The 26,694-nt window shown below is 43.6% G+C and overlaps 1 long non-coding RNA gene across 1 annotated transcript in view; it reads right to left on the reverse strand.

Moving 5' to 3' along the window:
* The window catches only part of LOC114005237 (uncharacterized), a 44,753-nt gene extending 27,158 nt beyond the window's left edge, over positions 1-17,595 (reverse strand). Inside the window, exon 1 of the long non-coding RNA XR_003547115.1 lies at positions 17,522-17,595. This is a non-coding gene — a long non-coding RNA (uncharacterized LOC114005237). The remainder of the gene's footprint in view (positions 1-17,521) is intronic.
* Between the last annotated feature and the right edge of the window lie 9,099 nt (positions 17,596-26,694).

The raw sequence follows: 26,694 nt of genomic DNA on the forward strand, positions 1-26,694 counted from the left end.
GTCTCTGCACATTGTAATGTACACTGAGAAATCTAAGCATTCTGAAACAGTCTTTGAACTTTGACTTCTGGAGGATCTCTAGAAGCTGTTCGGGCTAGTAACTTACCAAGTAAGTATAGGATAGTAAAAGAAGTTTGTGGTTATATCACTGGACTCCCACATTGTTGACTGCGGTTTGAGTCCTGGACCCAGCGGCTTAAAACACACAAAAGGGCGCATGTGTGTGCGTGTCCAAAATCCTGAGAGGAGAAGGGAGGTGAAGAGATTGCAGTGCGGCCATACCACCGCCTGTAGGGTGATTTCTCACTTTCTTCTATCTGTCTTTCTCTGAATCTCTGATGAGTGCATACACCCTATAACCCTATAGCAAAAATCTCTCTCTCTTAAAAAACAAAACAAAACAAAAAGCTTTCTTGGAATGTCTTCCTTCTATTTCCTGGGGAAAGAGCAAAGAGCCTAACCAGGTAGAAATAGCATAAGCGAGTAAGCAAGGACCATGAAATCCTCTTGAATGAGTCATAACCTATGAACAAGAAGCTGTTAAGGGACTTGCATGAGAGTCCAGGCAAGGGGGAATTGTCAGGATTTAAGTTTGAGACATCCAGTGAACATAGATCTGCCTGAGCCAACTTTTGGGTTTGATTTTTTCTTGGTACTCTAAAGCGCTATCTGGTGGGCCAGGCCATGAAAAGAATGCCTGCTGTAAAGATACACTCGAAATGAAGTCTTGGGCAGGATTCATGGGCCTGCTGGTTAAGGCAGCCAGCTCCATATGACCACCCCATGGTTCAAGTCCCAGACCCAGTGGCTTGAGAAACACACCGGGCACATGTGCATGTGCGTCCACAATCCTGAAAGGAGGGAGAACTTGAGAAAAGATTGTATCATGGCCATTCTCCATGGGGGTGAGAGGAGCGGAGGGGAGCAAGGCTTCTTCCCTCCCTTTCTGTCTGTCTAGCAAGCATACATGCCTTCTAGCAAAAAACAAAACAAAACAAAACAAAAACAAAAACAAAAACAAAACTCACAAACCAAGTCCATTTCAGTTTTTTTTTTTTTTCATTCACTGCTCCCAAACTAATCTATCAATGCAATTGGAATTTATTTGCTTCTTGGTACAAGAGGAGTGGGGCTTCTTACAGTTTTAGGGCCTCTCAAGACCCGTAGATTCATTACAGGGCTGGGACTCTGCAGCAGGCTCTGGTGTTAATGTCGCTGAACTGCTTTAGAACAAAATCCCTATGATGTTGTGTTGTTTTGTCCATATTGTGCAAATGAAGAACCAATATTCAAATAGACTAAATAATGTACCAAAGTCACCTAGCTGGTAGGAGGAGGAACAAGAGGCGGCAGGGTGGAACCCGGGCCAGAGTAAGGCATCCTGACTGTAAACCTGGTCTTGTCACAGCAGTACTTGGTTTCCATCTGCCCAGGTACTGTCATATAACACTCCTGACGCTCATCAGAAGAGCAGCCTGGGAGTCTGTACTCAGCACTTCGGGTTGTGGCTATTTAGATTCACAACTTATTTGGGAACTGTCAGGCATTCCCTGAGACTCGATGTCAGATTTGTGCTTAAGGAGAACCGTGACCTGCCTCCTGGATATTCCCTGTGAGAGCAGGCGGTGTCAAAGTTACAGATCCCTATGTCTTCACCAAATTCTTACATGCTTCACAAGAAAGCATATTTCGTACATGCTTTCCGCCATTCTCCATCACTCTTTGGGAAGGTTATATGAGACTATGGATGAAACTGAGCCCCTGGGAAGGGGTAGGAGGAAGTCAGTCTATAGTGGGACAGGTCCCTGTTTTCCTTGCCTCTCGCTTCTTTATCACTGACAAGCCACATAGTGGCACAGCAGTAACACAACAGTACCCAGATAGAAAAGTCTCGAGGTTCACATCCTGTGACCACTCTGAACACACCAGGTATGCGCACGTATGTTTATAATCCGGGCTGGCTGAGGCCACAAAGAGATCACGACTCGAAGACCCTCTGTGGGGAGCCTTGCTCTCATATGTGAAAGAAATGAATGAACCTCAAAAAAATTATGGCCGAGTGGAGACCCAAAGTAGGAAAATTCACAGAGCGTTCAGACAAAAGTCTCTTAAAAACAAACAAACAAATGGAATTATTTTTGACAAAGTCTGGTAACAGAGAAGGAAAACGATTCCAAAATGGCATCCAGGAAAAGATAGAAAGGAGCCATAACCTTTTAAAGCACTCAATAATAGTTGGCAAGTCTACAATTTTTAATGCTGGAGACGATAAATTATTTAGATAAAATAATCTTGGCTTCCACTCGCTGTAGCACTAGAGTATTGATTCAATCACTACCAAACCACAGAGGCTTCATTATAAGATGCCAAGTGAAATGGAGGCGTGCTTTAGATATTTTACCCTTTCCTCACCCTGAGACTTTGTCCTTCAGCGGGCCTCTAGAATGAACTGTTCTCATGACGGGAAAGTCATGTCAAACAGCAACGTGGAGACCCATTACTTACATACGTTCCCTGTTGCACTCAGGGTTTCAGGACTGATTCAAAGTCCTCACCCATACAAAAGACTACTATTCATTAACTTTTAGACCAGTGTTTTTAAAACTCTGATGTGCACAAGAATTACTTGGGGATCCTGTTAAGATACAGAGTCTGGTCTAGCCCCATCGCCTAGTGGTTAAGGGAGTCAGCTCTCACATGGCTAACTGTGCTTTCTAACCCACCATGATGGCTTGAAAAACACACCAGGTATATGTGCATGCATGCCAAAATTCCAATAGGGTGGAGAAACAGAGGAGAAAAATTACGACATGACCACACCCCACTGGTGGCACAAGGGGTGCTTTCTCTCTCTTCCTCTTTCTCTCTCTGTCTCTCTCTGGCAAGTGCATACATCCTTTGGTAATTGAAAAATAAATAAATTGAAATAAAATGTGGGTACTGGGGAACCAGCAGTTAGCGTAATGGCTATGTCGCTGGACTCCCACGTAGTCGACTGCGGTTTGCGTCCCGGACCCGGTGGCTTAAAACTCACGCCGGGCGCATGTGCGTGCGTGCCCAAGATCCCGAGAGGAGAATGGAGGAGAAGGGATTGCGGTGTGACCATGCCCCCTGGGGGGTGATTTCTCGCTTTCTTTCTCTCTGTCTCTCTCTGTCTGTCTGGTGAGCGCAAGCGCCCTATAGCAAAAATCTCTCCCCCCCAAAAAAAATGTGGATACTGATTCACTACGTCTGATTTATTAGATATTCAATCCTTCTAAAAAGGTTCCAGGTGATAATGGTCTTGGTCCACGGATGCTCTTCGGATAGCAAGACACTCTCTGGCTATAAAAACCAGGCCCCACCCTCCAAACTCCCTACATGAATGTAATCTATACATACACCGGTATCACATTCCTATGCAAATCCCCCAACTGCCTAATAAAATCCTATACAAACTGATCCCACTTGTTTTCATGTGTACACACATTTTATATATTAAATATAATTTTATATTGCTCTTTTTTAGTGATCTGCATCTCAACCAAGTTGAACCATTTGCTGCTTCCCAGCTACACTGCCACTCCACCTTTATTTTGCTTTTTTAACCAGTTCTTTCAAGGTCAAACTCAGATGCTGCCTCCTCTATAAAGCCTAATTGTAGTTCTCAGCCAGAAATCATCTTCCTTCCTCTGACCTCTGGTATCACTTTATACCTTCCTCTCTTACAGACATGATCTTGAACTATGACTTGCTGTGGTTTGGCTACTCTCCCAAAATTTAAGTGCTGATATTTGGTTGTGACAAGATCAAGAAAGTGAAAACTTAATCAGACTACAATATTAATAGGTGGGGCCTTTAGGAGATTAAGATTAAAATCATGAGGGCTGGGCACTCATGACTGACTCCTGGAGGCTTTATAAGGAGAGAGAATGAGACAGAGCCACAGGACACAGATGCCCATGCTTCGTTCCCCTGCCATGTTGTGATACAACCCTCACCAGATGCGACCTCTGGACCTTGGGCCTCCAAACCCTGAGCTGAATAATACTCTATTCTTTTAAATTGCCCAGACTCTAATATTTTCTTTTATTAGCAACAGGACAAACTAGAATGGGGACCATGTCTTTTGCCTATACTACTATTCTTTCTATGCTTCCTTTTTTCTAAGTTTACTTTGTTCATGATAGAGTACATGCACGTACATGAGAGAGAAAGGAAGTACAGCCTTGTCACACCATGGACACTTTCCCCCAGCCCTCCAGTTCATCAGGAGCCTGGGCAAGTGCGTTTTCAGGCCTTCCTGGAGATATGAACCCGTGGTTGGCCATGTGGCCTTTGCTACTGCAGTTCAGTTTGTTACCAACCGTAGTACCAGGCTGGACCCTATTCTGTACTTTTTTAGGGCAGGTCCTGGTTTAATGTATGCTTGAAGCTTATGGGCACCTATCACAATGCTTTGTACATAGCAGGCACTGGAAAGTGAGTGTATAAATATCAGAATATGGAGGGATATAATTTAAATTAATAAAACACATAGATTTTTTTTTCAAGTTTACTTATTTCTTACATGAAAGAGAGAGAGAGAGGTACCTTTGACAGGATCTCCACATGCTGTGATTCCCCCTGCCCTCCCGCTCACCCGAGCCAGCCAGGATCATGGGTGCACCTATGGGTATGACTGGCACGTTCAAGTTGACCCAGGATCCAAAACCAGGGCTTTCCCATATGCCTTCAGCATTGCACGGGGACCCTACTGCCTATACCACCATGGCTAGATCATAAAACACAGAGGCATTTGATGCCATTCACTGAGTTTTGCACCCATGTGACCACCACCCAGTCAAGATAGGAAACATTTTTGTCACCCCAGAGTACAGTTTCCCTTTCCAGCTAATCCTCTACAATAATTTCCCTTCCTAGCCAAAAAATAACTGTTCAGAGTTCTACCACCACTTTATGTAAGTGAGTAAAATAGAATCTTTTATCTGCCTTCGTCCACTCCACATAATATTCATGTTGCCATCTGTTGAAAATAACTTCTTAAAGAATTTACTGGGCCCAGCAGTGATGCAGGTGTCCTGCAAGACTGGAGCTAATACAGCCAACTATGTGTTCAGATTCCCAGGTCAGTCTGCAAACACACCTGGCACCCAGGATCCTGAGGCGTGGGAGGGCTGGGCAGGGGAGTTGCAGAGTGACAAGATCCTGTTAAGGGTCCCTCTCTCTCCCTGTCTCATGCATGTGCTCATGCACTCTACCATTAAGAGAAAACAAAAAAGAGGGACCAGCAGATGTTGTAAAGGTTATATTGGTGGCCTCCCACATAGTTGACTACGGTTTGAGTCCCAGACCTGGTGGCTTAAAATGCACGCTGAGCACATCTTGTGTTCATGCCCAAAATCCAAGAAGAGAATGGAGGAGAAGGGATTGTAGCATGGCCATTCCCCCGGGGGGTGATTTCTTGCTTTCTATCTCACTGTCTCTCTGTTGAGTGCATGCGCCCTGTAGCAAAAATCTCTCAAAAAAAAAGAGAGAGAGAGAGAGAGAGAGAGAAAATGAAAAAGAAGTTGCTGATGGTGGAGACAAAGGCCTTGTTTTACTGTGAGCACATCAGCCTCCACCTCCCTAAATTCAGTGTCTTGGACTCTCTGTGCTTGCTTCTATCCTGCTGTCAAACTGTTCATGAAGGTCTTGCATTTAAATAGGCCTGGCTCCAGGCGGTTTTCCCGCCACTCCATCACCCTGCCTTTCTGTCTGGCTCCTTGAAGGTGATTGCGAAGCCTCTGATCTCATATATCCCTTAAGTGCAGAGAGTGCTGACCACACAGCCCTTGCCGGCTCATTACAGCACTTATGGAGAGGAAGCCAGGAAGGAGAGATGCCTTTCCCCTCCTTCCAAGGAGTCAGTGGGCATGCGATCCCCACCCTCTGCATTGATTGGCCTCTGTTGAATGATTTGAGTTTTTCAGTGTATCCACAGGACTTTCTGTGTCAGCCTGCTAGGGCTGTCATAACAAAGGACCACAGACTGGGTGCCTAATCAGTAGAACTGTATCCTCTCACAGAGTGTTCTGGAGGCTAGAAGTCCAAGATCAAGGTGTTAGCAGAGTTGTTTTGTTTTGTTCCTCACCCTCCCTTTATTATTATTATTTTTTTTTTGGAGAGGTTTTTGCTACAGGGTGCGTGTGCTCGCCAGAAAGACAGAGAGAGACAGAGAGCCAGAAAGCGAGAAACCACCCCCTAGGGGGGATGGCCACGCCGCAATCCCTTCTCCTCTATTCTCCTCTCAGAATCTAGGGCATGCACACACATGTGCCCGGCATGAGTTTAAGCCACGGGGTCTAGGATTCGAACAATGGTCGACTACATGGGAGTCCAGTGACATAGCCATTATGCTAACTGCTGGTCCCTTGTTTTCCCCCTTTTTAAGTTTATTTATTTCATCTATGAAGAAGAGAGAAAGTACCCCAACAGAGTCTTGACACCATGATCCACCATCATCCTTCAGCCATTCTTCAGCATATGCCCAGTGTACTAAGAGAACTTTCCAGACTTGAACCAGCAAACTTTCCTTTGGGGATTGCCTCAGAGTGTCATGTTTAACTGCAGTGCCACTATCTAATCTTGGTTGTTTTTTGTTTCTTGTTTTTGTGTGGCCTCACTCGTTAATTTGCAGAAGACCACCTTCTCCCTGTTTTCACATCATCTTCCCTCTGTGCCAGTCTGCCTCCTAATATCCTTTTAGGGACATAAGGATATCCATTGTACTGGATTAGGGCCCACTCTAAAGACTCTTGCTTTAATTTAATCACCTCGAAATACAAATAGAGTCACATTCTGAGATACTGGGGGTTAGAATCACAACATAAGAATTTGGGGGCACATGATTTAGCCCATAACACCTATTTAAGTATTTTCCATCCTAGAGTTGCTACATGCTTTGAATTCCTACCACTGGTCCTTTGAACTAGAGACTTGTTAAAGTACAAAGATTTTAATAAAAGGGAGGCCATATGGAATCATTATCTCTCATTATTATTGTAGCCATTTTGATTTAGAAATTACCGAGCCCAGTGCCAAGCCTGTCAGAATGGCTCCAGGGAAGACCATTTGAGAAGGAAGGGGGAAATTAAGGTATAAACTGTAATTTAGGATTCTGTCTGATAACCCTGGGAAAAATGTGGAACCATAGTGAGTTGTGGCTTCTTGGATGGAGTATAGAGGGATAAAAAAATGCCGAAAGCAACAGTGACTTCAGAATTCTGCTGGGTACTTACATGATGGAGTGTTAAGAATATGAATTGGAGGACAGCAGTTAGTGTAATGGCTATGTTGCTGAACTCCCATGTAGTCAACCGCGGTTCGAGTCCCGGAACTGGTGGCTTAAACTCATGCCAAGCGTGTGTGCATGTGTGCCCAGGATCCCAAGAGGAGAATGGAGGAGAAGGGATTGTGGTGTGGCCATCCCCCCGGGGGGTGATTTCTCATTTTCTATCTCTCTGTCTCTGTCTTCCTGGTGAGTGCATGTGCCCTATAGCAAATGTGTCTTTGTCTCCCAAAAAAAAACCCAAAAAGAATATGAATTTGGCAGAGCAGGGTTTGCCATCCCCAGCTGTGTACCACTGGGCAAGCTGTTGGAGCTCTGTGGATCCCTGTTCCCACTGACCACAGGCGGGAGATGGTGCAGCCTCACCTCCAGGGGTTGTGAAGGCGAGCCATCCTCTGTTGTGTAGGTAAACTAGTTAGCATGGTGATGGTGCAAGGAGGTGGTCAAGAAGTGGTACCCATGTGCTGCTCCAAAGCTCCACCAGGAAGTCTGTGGGCACTGGAGATGGGGATGGAGGACCAATGGCCCCACTCACCCTGGAGCCCAGTGAGTGGGAATCCCAGCTCAGTCAGTTGTGTCTTTGGCCTCCTACCAACCCCAGAGGTAGAAAAACATGCGAAAGAAAGTCCATCTCTGAGGCCAGATGGTGATGCAGTAGTAACGCAAATGGACCCACATGGAAGGTCTCCAGGTTGTGTTCCAGGGCCGACTTTTACATGCTAAGTGTTCAGGCCCATGTTCTAGGCAGGCTGAGGTTTGGGATGAATTGTGGCATGAAGACTCTGTTAGGGGTGACTTTTGTTTCTCTCTCTCTCTCTCTCTCTCTCTCAGGAGAAAAAAATAAATGAATTTTCAGGGAACCAGCAGTTAGCATAATGGCTATGTCGCTGGACTCCCACGTAGTCGACCGCGGTTCGTGTCCCGGACCCGGTGGCTTAAAACTCACGCCGGGTGCGTGTGCGTGCGTGCCCAAGATCCCGAGAGGAGAATGGAGGAGAAGGGATTGCGGCGTGACCATCCCCCCTGGGGGGTGATTTCTCGCTTTCTGTCTCTATGTCTCTCTCTGTCTGTCTGGCGAGCGCACGCGCCCTACAGTGAAAATCTCTCAAAAAAAAAAATAAATAAATAAAATAAAAAAAAATAAAGAAAAAAAAAAAAGAAAAGAAAAAAAGATTCAGACTCTTAGCATTGGTAAAAGTAACTATGACCTTCCATTCCAGTGTGAAAAATATTCTATGGTCCATTTTTGTTTGATTTGATTTCTTACATAACCAGTGATGGTAAGAGCATGGGAAATCTCTCCCTAGGAGTGGCCTGAGCAGGGCACGGCCTGCCTAGAGAACACTTTGACAATGGTCAGAGCAGGGAAAAGCTAGTCATTCTTTCCTGAAGAGACAGATACAACCTTTAACTACTGAGCACACCGGAGGTCCATTGAGAACAAAGGAGAATAAGAATTAAGAATACATATTTTTGGACCAGCAGATGGCATAATGGTTAGGTTGTTGGACTCCCACATAGTTGACCACAGTTCAAGTCCCAGATCAGTGGCTTAAAACCCACACCAGGTGTGTGTGTGTGCATGCCCAAGATCCAGAGAGGAGACTGGAGGAGAAGGGATTGCAGCATGGCCATCCTCCCTGAGGGAGGGTGTGTGTGTGTGTGTGTGTGTGTGTGTGTGTGTGTGTGGTGGGGGGTGATTTCTCACTTTCTGTTTCTCTGGCAAGCACATATACCCTCTAGCAAAAATCTCTCTCTAAAAGAAAAAAAATAATAACACATTTTTTAGAGACTCAGAGTGATAGCACATCTAGAGATGAGTGAAGGAGATGACTACTTCTGGGTCACTCACGACCATTCTCTAGTGGAGACGGTAGGGTGGGTAATAAAAGCCCCTGGTAGGAGGTGGCCTGGTACACGTGGGGGCAGGGGACAGAGTAGGCACTTCAATTCTGAACCCAAGCCTCGAAGTCCAGCTGTTCAAGATGAGCAAACTAAGATTTGAAAAACAGTAATGCGAGAACTTAAGAGTTCTAATGACCCAGAAGCCAAATCACAGGAGCAGTTAACCCAGGAGTGGAGCCACGGCCAAAAACCTACACCACGGTCAGAAAGCCAAGGCACCCCCAGCCAGCCAGGCTGAGAGAACCAGGAGAGCAAGATCATGAGCAATTCTGGAACTGGCAAGAAAAGCAGCTGCCCTGTGCTTAAAGGGGAGCCACGTTCATGCACTGAGCTGTACACCTACAGTGGCTAAAATTTTATATCATCCATGTGTTTTAAATTTTGCCAGAAAGTGTGTGTGCTCATGAGAGAGAAAGGGAAAGTGAGAAAGCATCCCCAATGGGACGTGGTCATGCCACAATCCTTTCTCCTCCATTTCTATCTCCTTTTGGGATTTTGAGCACACACATACAAATGTCCTGAGCATTTTTCAAGCCACTGAGTCTAGGACTAGAATCAATGGTTGTCTATGTGGGATCTAGTGGCCTTAGCCACTACCAGGCCACAGGCAGGTCTGTTATATGTTTTACAATATGTATATATATATTTAATTTTACTTATCATTATTATTATTAATTAAAATTTTGCTATAGGGCACATGTGCTCACCAGAGAGAGAGAGAGAGAGAGAGAAACCAAGCTGTTAGGTCCAAGACTTGAACCATAGTCGGCTATGTGGGAGTCCAGTGCCTTAACCACCATGCCACCTACTGGCCCCACAATATAATTTTTAAAAAAAAATAATCAGTTCTATGTAACCAATAGGCCTTCCTCACCCAGTATGTCTTTGACTAAACTTAGCCCAATTAGGATAAGAACTGTTTAATTGGTAACTTTATGCTTTTGTGTGTTTTGTTTTCAATTGGGCTTTCTCTCCAATTGGAAAGGTCCAGCCTGACTAGGTGGAGCTGTGTGTGGGATGGCTTGCCTCTCCCCTGCAGAGTTAGCCAGGGAAGATTCTGAGACTAACTGGGGGTGATAAGGCATCTCCACTTTACTGAAGATAGAGGGTGTTGGGGGTGATGCCTTTTGGCTCCAAGCATTTCCTTCCATGCAGAGCAAGCTTAACAAGAGGTCTGTTCTGCCTCTGCCCTTTCGCTCACTTCTGGCTGGTGGAGATGGGGTGATCTTTGCCATTTGGTGACCCCTGGTACACCCAGCTATTCATTCTCTCCATCTGCTCATGAGCAATCCATCTACAGAAGCACATATTCAGCTCCTGCAGGGAGGGACTGTCCCAGTACATGCTGTCTGGGCTGGGGTTTACCTAATGCCAGGTGCAGTGAGAGGAAACCCCCTGCACAGAGACCTCACCCTCATTCTCTGATCATCCTCATCATTGCTCACTTGGTATCTGTCTGCCAAGTCCTTTTCTTTTCTTGATTGGTTTAGACCATGGGAAGATAGAGGTAAGAATACTGGAAGGTATCTTATACTTCTTGTGGCTATGGCAAATGGGATTACTTTCTTCAGTTCTGTGTCCATCTGCTTTTGTTTGTATATAGAAATGTTACAGGCTTTTGTAAGTTAATTTTGTATCCTGCCACTTTACTGTTTGCATTCATTACTTCAAGAAGGTTTTCTGTGGACACTATTGGGTTTTCTAAGCATACAATCATGTCATCTGCAAACAGAGATAATTTCAACTCCTCTTTCTCTATTGGAATGCCTTTTATTTCATTCTCTTGTCTGATTGCATTGGCTAGGACTTTCAGCACTATATTGAATAGGAGTGGAGAAAGTGGGCAGTCTTGTCTTGTACCAGTTTTTAGTGGAAAAACGCTCAGCTTTTCCCCATTCAGTATAATGTTAGCTATAGGTTTTTCACAAATGGCTTTTATTGTGCTGAGAAACAATCCTTCTATGCCAATTTTACTGAGAATCTTAATCATAAAGGAATGTCATATTATGTCAAATGCTTTTTCAGTATCAATTGAAATGACCATAGGGTTTTTATCTTTCTTTCTATTAATATGGAGTGAGTGGCATCTCAATTCCTGACCCTAAAATATATTACAAAGCTGTGATAGTCAAAACAGTATGGTATTGGCAAAAAAGCAGACATGAGGATCAATGGAACAGAGTAGAGACTCCAGAAATAAACCCCAAAACATACAGCCAAAATGATCTTTGACAAGGGGTACCAGACAATCCAGTGGGAAAAGGAAAACCTCTTTAGCAAATGGTGCTGGAAAAACTGGGTATCCATCTGCACAAAGATGAATCTGAACCCCTATCTGTCATCATTAACAAAAATCAGCTCAAAGTGGATCCAAGATCTAAACTCAAGACCACAAACTATACAACTACTGGTGGAAAACACTAGGGAAACTCTAGGAGACATTGGGGTAGACAAAGATTTCTTAAGCAAGACCCCCAAAGCACAGGCAATAATCCCTAAAATAAACAAGTGGGATTACATCAGATCAAGAAGTTTCTGCACAGCAAAGGACACAGTAATTAGTGTGAATTGACAACTCCTCTAGTGGAGAAGGTAGAGTGGATAATAAAATTCTTGGAATGGGAGAGAATTTTTGTTAACTGTGCCTCAGATAAGGGTCTGATAACAAGAATACAGAGAACTCAAGTGGCTTACTCGGGAGAAAATTATTAACACAATAAAAAATGGGGAAATGAGCTGAATAAACAACTCTCTAAGGAAGACATACAAACAGCCAAAAAGCATATGAAAAAATGTTCAACATCCTCCATCATAAGGGATGCCACTTAATCCTAGTCAGAATGGCAAAGTGAAAAAATGATAAGTGCTGGCGGGAATGTGGTGAAAGGGGAACATTCTTACATTTGGTGGGAATGTAAATTGGTCCAGCCATTATGGAGAACAATATGGAGGTTCCTCAAAGCCCTTCAAATAGAACTACCATATAATCCAGCAATTCCACTCCTGGGTATCTACCCAAAGGACAGGAGAAATGCTCAGTCAGAAAAGTGCTTGTGCAACTATATTTATTGCAGCATTTTTTTTTTTTTGAGAGGTTTTCACTATAGGGCGCATGTGCTCGCCAGACAGACAGAGAGAGACAGAGAGACAGAAAGTGAGAAATCACCCCCCAGTGGGGATGGCCACACCTCAATCCCTTCTCCTCCATTCTCCTCTTGGGATCTTGGGTACGCACGCACATGCGCCCGGTGTGAGTTTTAAGCCACCGGGTCCGGGACGCGAACTGCACACGGTCGACTATGTGGGAGTCCAGCAACATAGTCATTATGCTAACTGCTGGTCCCATATCGCAACATTTTCACAATTACTAAGACATGGAACCAACCCAAATGTCCACAGAGATGAATGGATTGAAAAAATGTGGCACATATACTTCATGGAATACTATTCCACCATTAAAAAAAAAAAAAAAAAACAAGACCCTGGAATTTATCAGAAAATGGATGAAGATGGAAGATTTGTTGCTGAGTGAAGCAAGTCAGGCTATGAAAGAGAGACATTGCATGTCTCCACTTACCATATTCTGACTGTCTGCACTCTATGGTGGAGACTGAAAGACTGAAGGATACAAAAGCACTGAAAATTGTTATGAACACTAGAGACAAAGTGGAAGTAGAGTGTGGGAGGGGAAGAGCATAGGAAAGGAAATTTGGGAAAAAAATAGAGAGGTAAGACATTTGTGGGATACAGATATGGTTTATTATTTGTTGATAAGGATGTGTATAGTAGTCTCAACTGGGCTGGACTGAGGTGTATATCATGCTGGGTAAAGTCTCTTTACAATCTAAATGATGATTGAATGTATAAATAATAATAATAAATTTACTAAATTAAATAAAAAAAGAATACCTGAAGGACACTCAGAGACCCTAACATCACCAAGCATGCCACTTAGGGTATTCTTTAAACCACTAGTATGTGAGCTGCTATGTTCCTTTAAGGATATTGTCATGCTCTGGGACACATTTAGGCCGAAACAGAGCATGAGGTAGTATAGGCAGCAGTGACTTCAGTCTGAAATTGAACTCATCTGCTGAGGTACACAGGCCCCATGAGACACGAGACAGACTCAGGAATTGCCGCTGGAAGGCTATTCTGTCCCTCTGGAAAGATAGAAGACAATAATGGAAGGACTAGGCCACACACAAAACAGACAGTCTAGCCAAGAGAAGGCAGCAGAATGTTCAAACATGGTAGGTTAGTTTTCTATTGCTGTGTAACAAGTGACCACAAGTTAACCAGCTTAAAACAACCTGCTTTTATTCTCTCACAGCTTCATGAGTCAGGAGTCTGGTGGTGGTAGGGGTGGTGGGGGTGGTGGTAGTAGTGATAGTCTGGTGGGGTGCTCCCCCCTGCAGGAGCAGTATGTGTGATCTGGACTCACTGCTTAGCTGGGTAATTGGCTCAGGGTCTCAGAGGCTGCGATCTGGCCATTAGCTAGATGGCGGTGCTTTCATCTGGAGGATCTAGTCTTTTCCCAGCTCACTGACTGATGGCAGAATTCAGTCCTTGAGGTTGTAGGACTGAGGCTCTCAGCTCCTAGAGGTCTCCTGCCATTCCCTGCCATGGACCCTCCCATCAACACAGCAGTTGCTTCTTCAAGGCCAAAGGGAGAACATCGGCATCTGCTTCTGCTGCTTTGAACCTCTCCGACTTCCATCTCTGAACTCTGGCCCTCTTTTAAAAGATTCACCAGTCAAAGGCAGGCCCATCCCTCTGTCTTACAATGTTTAATAATCACAGGTGTGATATCCCTCATCTTTACAGGTCCCATTCTTAGGGGATGGGTTATCCAGGGCATACACACCAGGGAGTGGGAACCTCGGGGCCAGACTATACACACCAGGGAGTGGGAACCTCGGGGACCAGACTAGAACTCTGCCTACCAGGCCGCCAATTGGAGATTGAGCTCAAAGAGTAGGTGCTAACCAGACCAGGCAGGTGAGCAGCATCAGCCACATTCGTCAGCAGGCAGATCCAGGCCTGGAAGAGAATGGCAGGCCCCAGGAGACAGTCAGTAAGAGCGAAAGGTCAGGCCATCCTCAGCCTAGTAAGAGCCCGGTTATTTGAACAGGGCATGGGATAGAGGTGGGCAGGAGGTAAATAGTATACTTACATCCCATAGGCAGGACTGGCACTACTTAAATCCCCATGGCTTGGGGTCTGTGTGGCCTATGGTTTGAGTGAAGGAGACAAAATACCTAGAATTAAAACCAGACTGGCCCTTCTGAGAAGGGCTGTAGAAATAAGCCACTAACCTGGGGTCAAGGTACATAGGTGAACTTTGATGGCCTTGCCTTTTCCCTTCCTTCTTGACTGTGACCTACACAGTAGGATTGATCTGAGTAAGGAAGGTTGAGGGGCGATAGCAGTTTACAGGCCTCCAGTAAGATTTGGAGGCCTTGGGTAGCATCAGAGAATTAGGAGGGAGGCACAAGAGCAATGGATGAAGCCAACTCGTCCCTATAGAGTACACTTCGGCTGATGCCCAGCCTGGAAGAACCCAGGACTGTGGCAAAGGAGAACCCTAGCCACAGAAGAAGGAAGCAGGCAAAGCCATAGGAGCCCACCCACTGTGTCTCTACCCCGGCCCCAGGTCCGTGCCTTAACTCCAAATCCCTGGGTCAGGGGCTAAGGCTGCTGTTCAAATGCTGTCTCCTCAGTGAGGCTGGAAGCCTATTTACCCCAGATGCTGACTTTCCCAGAGATGAACTGCTCAGCCAAACATTTGCTCTCCTGGAGGTCCTCATTCCCCCAGCCTGTCCCCCAGACCTCTGTGCTGCTTTTCCATGCATGCTGCCTCAGACCCTCAACGGATGCAGCTGATGCCATGTTGTCGGCTGCCACCTTTTCCCTGCTCCTCCCTCCCCCCATCAGGTTCTTGCAGTTTCCGCTCCTAATAAAAGGTTCAGGTTGAAAGGATTCCAGTGGCAGCCTGGGCCATACCCTAGGAGCCGGACTGTCCATGCACCTGTCTCAGTGGCCTTCTCTTAAACCGCGCAGGAAGGGCTCAGTCTGCATCCTGGGCACAGATCGATGGTGCTAATGGCTTTCAGTCCATTAGAGACGGAAGCGCTCTGGTCTGCACAAGTCTGCAACAAATCGTTTATTGGCCCTGCCAGGCAAGAATTCCGGGAACCTTCCTTGGTAATTCTCAGAGCACTTGGAACAGACAGAGTGGGGGGACAAATTGTTTCACTGGGCCGTCTGATAGGCAGTTCTGTCCTATGCCAGAGTTCTCATCCTTCCTAGTTGAAAGGACACAGCCCCTTGCACAGAGGTCCCCTGTGAAGTGGCTTCTTGGTTATTCCTGTAGTAGAACTGTTTGTGTCAATGGTTAGGCTTCTCCCAGAGACTACAGGCTACCCTGTAGCCTGCATTATCTACACAGAGCACTTTCAGCCAGACCATTCTGAGGTTGAGGACCTGCGGAAGTGAATGGGTAGACATAGCCTGTGCCCAGCTGCATGGGATGGGTGGTCCCAGTGTGGCTCCAGGACCTTGGTTTTTGGAAATTCTGGAAAATAAGCCTACGGTCAGCAGAGATGACTGTTTTCTCTTGGCTAATGGGCACCACTGAGAGATCATGGGTTCCTGGCCTTCTCAGTGAGCGGTTTTCATAACGAGGCGCCGGTCTCCCAGCACAGTTTCACCCAGGAACACCAGAGAGAACCCAAGAACACGTTATCCAGGCAACGAGAGCCTTTTTACCAAGTTATAGTCACTTAAGCCCATCTCTCAGCAGCTGTGATTTATGCAAATCTTCATCTTTAATGGCATGAAAACCTGAGATCTGGAAATCAAATGTGGACAATGGCTGGAATTTCCCAGGGGCAGCAGCAACTTTTGGAGACAATGACAGAATAGAATGAATGCATCCTTTTTGCCTTAGGGCGTGTGCTCTCCTTGGAGAGAGAGATGGAGACAGAGACAGAGGGAAATGAGCAATCACCCTCCTGGGGGATGACTACTCCGTAATCTCTTCTCCTTCGTTCTCTTCCTGGGATCTTGGACACACATGCATATATGCCCAGCGTGATTTTCAAGCCACTGGGTCCAGGACTCGACTCGCAGTGGGCCATGTGGGAGTCCAGCAACATAACCACTATGCCATCTGCGGGCCCCCTCTAGTTGCATCTTAAAAGCAACAGCTGGGAGCCAGCAGGTGGTGCAATGGTTAAGGCGCTGGACTCTCACATGGCTGACCACAGTTCAAGTCCTGGACCAAGAGGCTTACTTCCTCTCTCTCTCTCTCTCTCTCTCTCTCTCTCTCTCTCATCCCTCTCTGGTGAGTGCATGTGCCCTATAGCAAATTTAAAATAATAATAATAATAATAAGTAATATTAAATAAATACAGAATTTTTTTAAAAAGCAACAGCAGATTGAAGCCCTGACTCCTGATTTTGATGTGCTACCAGGTTTGAATCATGCTGGCATATGCCCCAGCTGTCAGCAATGATAACGGGGTTTGAGTGGTTTAATTGTAACCCAGTGAGGAACTAGGTGCTGAGCTAAGGCATGCCCCACCCAGACCGAAACATGGAGCTCCTTCTGTTCATGGCACTCCTATCCACAGATCTGTGGCTAAAAAGGAAACAAGCCCTTTCTCTGTTTGTTCTTTAATATCTCCAACTTTAGTGGCCTTCTCACCTCCAGAAACTTGATATTAAAGTGACATCATTAAAATTTACCATAAATAGTGCAATTTTTCCCCCCAAAATGATCTTAGTTACGAGCAGGGTTACAGAGCACCACCTCTCCCAATAATTATAGTTGACTTTCCAACCCAGGGTCTCTCACCCCTTCTATTCAAAATGCAAAGTAAAATTCTTTTTTATTTGGAGAGTTTTTTCTATAGGGCACATGCGCTCGCCAGAAAGACAGAGAGAGGCGGAAGGCAAGAAATCACCCTCCAGGAGGATGGCCGCACTGCAATCCCTTCTTCTCTATTCTCCTCTTGGGATCTTGGGCACACATGCACACACACACCCAGCATGAGTTTAAGCCACCAGGCCCAGGACTCAAAACACGGTCGACTACATAGGAGTTGAGTAACATAGCCATTATGCCAACTGCCGGTCCCCAAAGTAGAATTCTTAAGACTTTGAAATCTAGATTCAGACATACCTGGATTAATCCTAGTTCTGAAAATTACTATCAAAATTTTCATAATCTCTGTGTCCCCTATCCCTGAATCTGGGCTCCGTGACTGTTTAACCAATAGAATGCAACGGAAGTAATGGTACCTGTTTCCAGATCCGGACTCTGAGAAACGAGTCGCTTCTACTTCCTGTCCGTAGAGAGACTTCTTCTCCTTCTCAGAAGCCAGTCACCATGCTCCGAGGAAGCTGGATAGCTCATGGAGAAGCTAATGGAGAGAAGAACAAGTTGTCAGTTTCACAATCCCTGGTAAGCTCCCAGCCAATAGCCAGCACCGACGTGCCAGCCCCGAAAATGAGCTATCTTAGAAGAGGTCATCCAGTCCCAGGCTGCTATAAAGAATGCTGGAATGCAGTTTTCAGAGTGTATGTTTTGTTCTTTTGTCAACTGTATAGCCAAGTATTTCACTCTTTTTGACGCTATTATAATGTGTTGCTCATTTTGCTGTACTGAGAAGCTCCCCCTTGATAAGGGCTCCAACTTACAGTTACCTGGGAGTTTCGTACTTGTCAGGTGAAGTCCTTGCTATTTCACAACTAATCCACTGGAAATAAAACCCAGAATGAAGATCTTCATTTACTCTGGTCTATTAAAGTTCTAGGAAATTAAATTTACACTTTCGAGGGGCTTATTTTTTTATTTTGTAAAATGCTTTTGACTTTGGTTTTCAGCTCAAGTGCAATTAACAGGAAAATAAAATATGGCTCACTATGCTTTCCTCAGACCTGTTAAATAACCTTATTTTAAAGAAAAAATAAGGCAGAAGTTCTTTCCCAGCTGTTCCCCTTGGGTAGAAGTCTACCCGCCGGGCTATTTCTGCATGCCCTTTCAGCAACAAGATTTCTAGTTGCAACATATGTGAATTTCAAGTTTCTTTTCTTGGGAATAATTAGAAAAAGCATGAAATGGAGTTCAGAAATAGAAAAGAAAGATGATATAAAAGAAGAGCAGTGGGTTTCTGTCGAGAAACCTTGATAGGAATAAAGGAAACTGAGGGAAAGGACTCGTGCCTGCCTGTGCAGAGGCTCCTGCTCTGCAAGGTGGTGCTCCGGAGGAGCCCGGGTGCCCCACAGGGCTGGCCTCACTGCAGCTTCAGTCACCAAAGCCAGAAAGGAACCAAAGTGGGCTACATTGGTTTTTAATGAAAAATTTCAAATATACAAAACTGAAAATGATGCATACTTATCATAATGAACAAACATAGTGAATGTTCATGTATTCACCACCCCATACTCAACAATCATCGACTCGTCTGTAAACCTAAGTCCCCAACCCCGTATTATTTGAAAGCAAATTCCAGACACTTATTTTACCCACAAACCTTTTGTTATGTATGTATATATCCATACCAATATGCGTGTACATACATTTCTTGGAGAATGGCATTAAAGTATGACTTTTTTGTGGTGCAAAAATATTTGAAGTCCCTGGATAGTTTTTTTCATAATGCATAAACTTTTCCATAATACATAAAAATTTTCATAAACCTTTTGAAGACCCTGTTGGTGGAGAGTGTATAATCACACCTTTAAAAATTAACAATAATTTCTTTATAGAAAATTTTCCAAAAGATACAAACTTTCTGTTTATCTTATAACTTTTTTTGACTGTTTGAATCAGGACTCATATAAAGTCTATGTGTTGCAGTTGGTAGGTGTTCCTCTCAGAGTTTTAAAAACTGTTTATTCATTTATTCCATGAGAGAGAGAGAGGGAGAGAGAGAGAGAGAGCGATAGCACCCTTGACAGGGTCCTGACGATGCCATCAACCCCAAGCTTCAACCAGTCCTGGGTCATAGGTATGTGCATGCCTGGTGTACTCTGGGAGGTGCCTGGATGCAACCTGGCAAGCTTTCACATGGGTCTGCCTAACAGAGAATTACATTTTATCACTGTCCTGCCCTCCAGGCCAGTGCAGTCTTTCAATCCATGTTTCAGTGAAGATTCAGGCAAAGGAGAAAATGCACTTGAGTTATGAAAAACAAAATGAATATATCATTGTCTTATGGAAGCTGTAGAGTAAGGACATTCTTAAATACTTTTAGCAACAAAGTGAAAAATAACAGTGAGTATAAATGTTACAGTAATTGACTCAGAAGTATAAAAATATAACTCCATTTTACTAATTTTTTAACTTGGGCCCCCTTTCTATTTCATGCTGAAAACTCAATCTAGTCTCAGATACATGTGACCAAATGCAATGAGCTCAACTTTTATTGCATTCAGAACACGCCTTCTCTCCTTTCTTCCTTGGAGCTGATGCAAAGGAAGCTACTTAAACGCAGCTTGCATACATGGGGAAGAGTTTATCACAACCCCTATTTCATTTCCCCTCTACGTGAACTTTCTATTGCTGTGTAGTAAACTACCTCCCAGACTTAGCAACCTAGACCAGCATTCACCAATCAGCACACAGTTCTATACCTCACAATTTCAACACTCCATACGTGGGTTCCTACTCACAGGGCTGAAATCAAGGTGCCATCCAGTGGATTTCTCCTCTGGAGATTCTAGGGGAAAATCCACTTTGAAGTTCATTCTTGATGTTGGTAAAATGTAATTCTTTTGGTTGTGGGATCAACATCCTGGTTCCCTGGTGGCCATTAGCTGGGAGCATCTCAGTATCTGGAGGTCACCCATACCCTGGTCACACGGCCCCCTTTATCTTCCAGTTGGTAAAAGAATATCAACTCCTCCATGTGCTTCAAATTCTGACATCTTTATCTCCAGAAAACTCAGCTTTAGAGGATTCGTGTGATTAGGCCCCTCCTACCAGATACTTTCTCTACCTTCATCCTGGCTGATTTGGTAACTTAATTACATTAAATCTGCAAAATGCCATGACAGTAGTTCCTAGATGGGTGTTTAATTGAATAACAGACAAGGTGCATATATACCAGAGACCAAGAATGGGGAGGGAGGTATCCTTAGAATTCTGTCTATGACACCCTCCATGAGATATAACTGCATCCTCAACCCTCCATGCCATAGCTTCTGATGATGGATCTACTTATCCTAAACAAAATCCATCCTACCCAACTCTTCTTTCAACTTTTTTCTTAATCATACTTGCACCCTTCCTTTTGAATTTATAAGCCAAGAATATTAGCATATTCATTCTCTAGCTTTGTGGTGCCTGAACTAGCAAAAAGGATTCATATTTTACAAGTCATTCACCACAACAAAATGATTATTTGAAATATAGTATTCATTACAGATGTTCCCTGTCATACAGTGGTTCAACATAAAGATTTTTCAGCTTTATGATGGCACAAAAATGATACTCAGTAAAAACTATATTTTGAATTAATAGTTGATATGCATTTTCAACTTAAAATATATTCAACTTACAATAGGCTTATTGGAATGTAACTCCATCAAAAGTTGAGGGTCGTTTGTGTTCTAATTTAGTGTATAATGGCATCTTATCGATATTCCTATTTGTGTGTTTTTTTTTTTTTTGAGAGGTTTTTGCTATAGGGCATGTGCGCTCACCAGACAGAGAGAGACAGAAAGCAAGAAATCACCCCCCAGGGGGGGATGGCCATGCCGCAATCCCTTCTCCTCCATTCTCCTCTCAGGATCTTGGGCACGCACACACAAGCGCCCGGCGTGAGTTTCAAGCCACCGGGTCCAGGACGTGAACCGCAGTCGACTACGTGGGAGTCCAGTGACATAGCCATTACGCTAACTGCTGGTCCCTCAATATTCCTATTTGTAAGTATACTACTTTACTGGGTATTTTTAATGTCAATAAAAATCTTAATCCACCTCAAATCATTTCTGGAACACAGTGAGAAATAAAACAACAAATGTTATGCCAGAAGCCAGTAGGTGGCATGGTAGTTGGGGCACTGGACTCCTATAGGCCAACTGCGGTTCAAGTCCCGGACCTGGCAGCTTGCTTTCTCAGTTTCCCTTTCTCAGGTCAAATTTAAATAATAATAATAATAAATTAAATTAAATTAAAAGTAAAAATATTAAGCCAGATGTCATGATGCACACCCATGGTCCTGCTACTTGGGAGGCTGAGACAGGAGGCTCATGGCACAGCTTGGATCAGTCTAATCCAGCACTCACTCACTCACACACCATCAAATGTTTCCAGATTCTCATGGGTCCACTTAGCCTGTGTTAGGCTAACTTGGTTATTTCCACTATAGGGTTATTTCTGTTTTAGAGGTTTTTGTCTTGTGGTGTGTGCACTCTTCAGAGAGAGAGACAGAGATGGTGAGAAGGAAAGTGAGAAATCACCCCCTAGAGAGGATGGCCACACTGCAATCTCTTCTCCATTCTCTTCCAGGGATCTTGGGCACACACGCACATGTGTCAAGCGTGATTTTCAAGCTACCAAGTCCAGGACTCGAACTATGGTTGGCCATGTGGGAGTCCAGCAACATAACTTCTATGTCTTCTGTTGGTCCCACTATAGGGTTATTTTCTAAATGGCGAGTTGCCATGGATCTACATCAGTCAGTCACAAGCCTTGTGAAGCCTGAGGCCTCCTCCATCGTACTTAACTTTCTATCTCCAGCGCACGGTGCCTGTCATAGAGCAGGTGCTTGACCTTTGTCTGATAAAAATAAGTACATATATACTTAAGGTTACGATAGTTTTTTAATTAAAGAATAAATTTCATGGCCTTTAAATCTTAATGGATATGAAAATTAAATAAGGTAGAAAGATATGGCAGGCATCTGATGCTGTTACTGGGGAAATGAGGTTTGATAAGTAACTCAAAGCTCACCGGTTAGACGTGCTGCTGAGATAGAGTGTGAACTTTGTGCTGTGCTCACAGACAAGCTTACAAGGACACATTTTTACCTCTGAGAGCCACAAATATGTGATCTATGCCTCCAATATCCTTAGCCTGAAGGAAAAGTTCAGAATGAAGATGATAATTCCTTCTAGGGCTGACAACCAAAGAATTAGATTCTGCCAGCAACATTGGACCTGGCTTGAATTGGCTGATTTAAACCTGTCTTGGTCAGGAACAGGAAGCCTGGCTGATGCTATTAGAAGAAGCGAGTGACCTAACCCCAGATCAACATAGGCAAGAGGTGGTCATTGAAGAAAGCCTGGGGTCAATTCATTGAGTAACCGACTAATAAACCCTAAAATCCCCCTACTGAATTTGAGCAGAGTAAGAAATGCAGCTGATTGGGCTATTCCCAATGTGACAAACATTTTCCATTTGATTCTGAATAATTCCTTTTTTTCCCAAAGAAATAGTTTATTTTATTATATTTATTATTGTAATTATTGAATTTGACCAGAAAGAGAGAAAGAAAGTGAGAAAGCAAGTCACCAAGTCTGGGACTCAAACCATGGTCAGCCATGTGGGAGTCCAGTGCCTTAACCACCACGCCACCTGCGAGACTCCCTGAATAACTTCTTATAAATGACAAATGAATGGAGCACACTTGTGTGAGTTCCCTTCAATTCTGGCATAAAATTAAGCTATTTCATGGGAAACAATTCCTACTTTAAGTTGTTGACCAGCTTAAGGGTTAGATCAATAAAAGTCTCTCTACTTATCTGACCTCTATAAAGGACTTCAAAATGTTCACCAAAAATAGAATTAAAGTAGAAGCTAATTTCATTGCAATATTTTTTTGAAATCCACACATAGATGTTTGTAGTATGCATAGTCTGTGAACTTTTTGAAGACCTCTCATGTTTGTGTCTTGCCTCTAATTGGTTTATTTCTTTCTTTGTTTAGGTCTTTGTCTTAGATGTATGCACACAACAGAGACAGACAGAGAGACAATGAGAGAGAAAGCGAGAAACCAACCCCCAGAGCGATGGCCATGCCTCAATCTTTTCTCCTCCATTATCTTGGGATTTGGGGCACTGTCACACATGTGCCCACAGTGATTTTCAAGCTGCTGAGACCAAGACTCATACTGCTGCTGGCCACGTGGGACTCCCACACCTTAACCACCATGGACCTGCTGGCCCATTTTAAAAATATAATTACTTTATTTATTTATTTTAATTTGACCAGAGAGGGACAGAGTGAGAGAGAGAAAGAGGGAAAGTGAGAAAGCAAGCCACCAGGTCCAGGACTCAAATCACATTCAGTCATGTGGAAGTCTAGTGGCCTTAACCACCTCGTCACCTGCCGGCACCCCCATTTCCTTTTTTAAACCTAGTTCCAAGGATCTGTTTTTCGAAGTTTAAGAAATTTGTTATTAATTTGAGATAAATGATAAAACTATAATAATTAAAAGTGTGCTATATGAACATATAAAAACCAGATCAATGGCACACACTAAGAAGTTTAGAAATTGACCCATTACACAGAAATGTAGTTGATGGCAAGATTGGCATTTCAACCAGTGAAGAAAAAAACTGTTCACTCATTAAGTGATTTGGGGACAAGTATTGAGGAAAAAAAATTAAGTTGAGTCTGTTTTCACATTTTAAAATAAGATACATTCCAGATGGATTAAAAATATGTTGCAAAAAAATGGAATATTTTCAATACTACAGAAAATCATGGGCATTTTGTTTTTGTAATAGTCTTAGAAAAAGGTAAGATGTTCTCCATGACCCAAAATCCAGAATCTGTATCCTGCTGTTTGAAGAATTTGCTGGCTTTGTCGCTGGTTCCTGGAAGGTAACCTCTAAATCCTTGGCATTTTCTGAGTAATAGGAATGTCTTTGTTGTTCATGGTGGGCCTTGATCGTTTATGCTAACTAGGTGACTCATGGTGTGCCCCGAAGCAGTTTATACTAAGGAAATGACTCAAGGTAGGGCCTAGTCACACAGAAGACCAACCATGTGATCAGAAGGTTGAGGCTTTAAGCCAAGTAATATTAACTTAATCCCCAGAAAGCAGGACGAACTGGCAATTGAGTTCAACACATGAGCAATGGTTCAATCATTCATGCCCATGTAATGAAACCCCAATAAAAGCTTTGAACATTGAAGCTCAGGCACACATTCGTAATTGACAATACTCTGAATATTGTTACACACTGATTGTCTAGAGGGTGATTCATCCTGACTCCAGAGACAGTGGACAATAGAACTTCACAGTTAGAGCCTTCCTGACCTCACCCTGTATGTCTCTTAGTTGGTTCTGATTTGTATCCTCTTAGCTATAACAAAACTAAAAATGTTTAAACTGTGTAGTTCTTTCCTGACTTGTTAGTTTTTCTAGTGAATTATTAAATTTGAGGAGCTGGTGGGAATACCTGAACCTGTAGCCGGTTGGTCTGAAGTACAGATGGCCGGGGGATCCTGAGCTTACAACTGGTACCTGCAGTGATGGCTGACTTTTAGGGGACTGGGCTCTTCCCTGTGAAAGTCTGGCTTAACTCTGGGCAGTGTCAGATGCCATGGCCTTATTTTAAAAAGAACTGGGGCCAGACAACAAACACAGAAGAAAAACACGATGCTCTATGAAGTTGACTCATGTGAGAAGGTTAAGGCTGCATGTTCAGAGACCTCTCTGAGTACGCCAGGCACGTGCACGCTGTGATCTGGGGCTGGCGGTGAGTCACAAGATCCTTTTGTGGATGCTGGTTTGCTCTCTCTCTCTTAATCTGACTTTGTACCTCTCACTCATGGGAGAACATTATTTTTAATAACAACCAGAGGGAAAAAAGACTGATAAATTTGATAACATGCTTAAAATTTTCTTTTTTTTTTTCTTTAAGCTTTTGCTATAGGGCGATGCATTTGCTGGAGAGAGACAATGACAGGGAAAGTGAAAAGTCACTCCTAGGAGGGGATGGCCATACTGCAATCCCTTCTCCATTCTCCTCCTGAGATGTAGGCCATGCATGCACATACAGCTGACGTGAGTTTCAAGCCACCACGTCTGGGACATGAACTGTAGTAGACCATGTGGGAGTCCAGTACCTTAACCACTATGCCACTTTCTGGCCCTAAGCTTGACATGTTCTACACAACCTCCTCAGAAGGTTTTTTTTGTAAACAAGACAACTGCAAACTGGGAGAAATGCTTGCACCTCGTGTCACTGAAAAAAAAATTTTTTTTTTCTAACAAATAAAGAACATCTACAATAAGAAACTATGGAAAAACCCAGGAGAAAAAGAAGCTTAAACAAAATATTAAACACAAATGCCCTTTATGTTTATGTGTAGATGTTCAACATCACTCAAAGTGAGAGGAAGGCAGAGCTGATACTTCTCCAGATGTGATTTCCTTACCCACCAGATTGGTAAAAATTAACAAGTTTGATAACAAACAATGTGTGGAAGAAGTGGAAAGAACTCTCCTTCTTCCTTGTGGAAGTGTTCATCTACAAACTCCATGAAGGACAATTTGGCAATGATGGTCAAAATTTTACTGCACAGGCTTTTAAGCCCAGTGACCCCACTTCTAGAAACTGATCCTATAGCTTGTCCATGTGTAAAATTATTTATGTATAAGATTATTTATTTCTTACAATGCTGTCTTTAATAGTAAAATATTATAAACGATTGAAACGATTTTCAGTAGGAAGGGGTCAGATAAATTATGCTATATCCTATATGATAAAAAAATTCATATATGCATAACAGTAAGATGAAGTAGAAAACTTTCATGTTATTCTTGAAAAAAGTAAGTGATAACCAAGGAGGGGCATGCATTAAAGTGTGCATTGTATGCGACCAGCTGAAAGAGTGGCTTCAATAGCAGAAATGTACTTTCTCATAATTCTGGAGGCTGCAAGTCCAAGCATGGTGTTGGCAGGACTGGTCTCTTCTGAATCCCTCTCTCCTTGAAGCAGGCCGTCTCCTCCCTGCATCTCATGTATGTGTCTGTGTCCTAATCTCCTCATATTGGATTAGAGCCCACCCTAATAACCTCTTTTTTTTTTTTAATAGAGTTTTTTTTTGGCTATAGGGCACATATATTCACTGGCTAGACAGAGAGACAGAAAGCGAGAAATCACCTCCCAGAGGGGCTGGCCACACTGCAACCCCTTCTCCTCCACTCTCCTCTTCAGATTTTGGGCTCACACACACATACACACCCAGAGTGAGTTTTAAGCTGCCAAATCCAGGACTCAAACCACAGTCAACTACATGGGGGTCTAACAATGTAACCATTATACCATCTGCTGATCCCTAATAACTTCATTTTATCTTCTCTTTAAAGTATTCATCATTAAGTACAGTCACATTTTAAGTACCCCCTTCCCTGTAGTTTCACTTTTTGCATTTTCAATTTTCGGTGGTCAACTACAGTCTTAAAATAGGTGAGCACATGGGACCAGCAGATTGCATAATGGTTACGTTG

The sequence above is a fragment of the Tupaia chinensis genome, unplaced genomic scaffold (assembly GCF_000334495.1).
Source record: "Tupaia chinensis unplaced genomic scaffold, TupChi_1.0 Scaffold143584_1, whole genome shotgun sequence".
In the NCBI taxonomy this organism is placed as follows: Eukaryota; Metazoa; Chordata; class Mammalia; order Scandentia; family Tupaiidae; genus Tupaia; species Tupaia belangeri.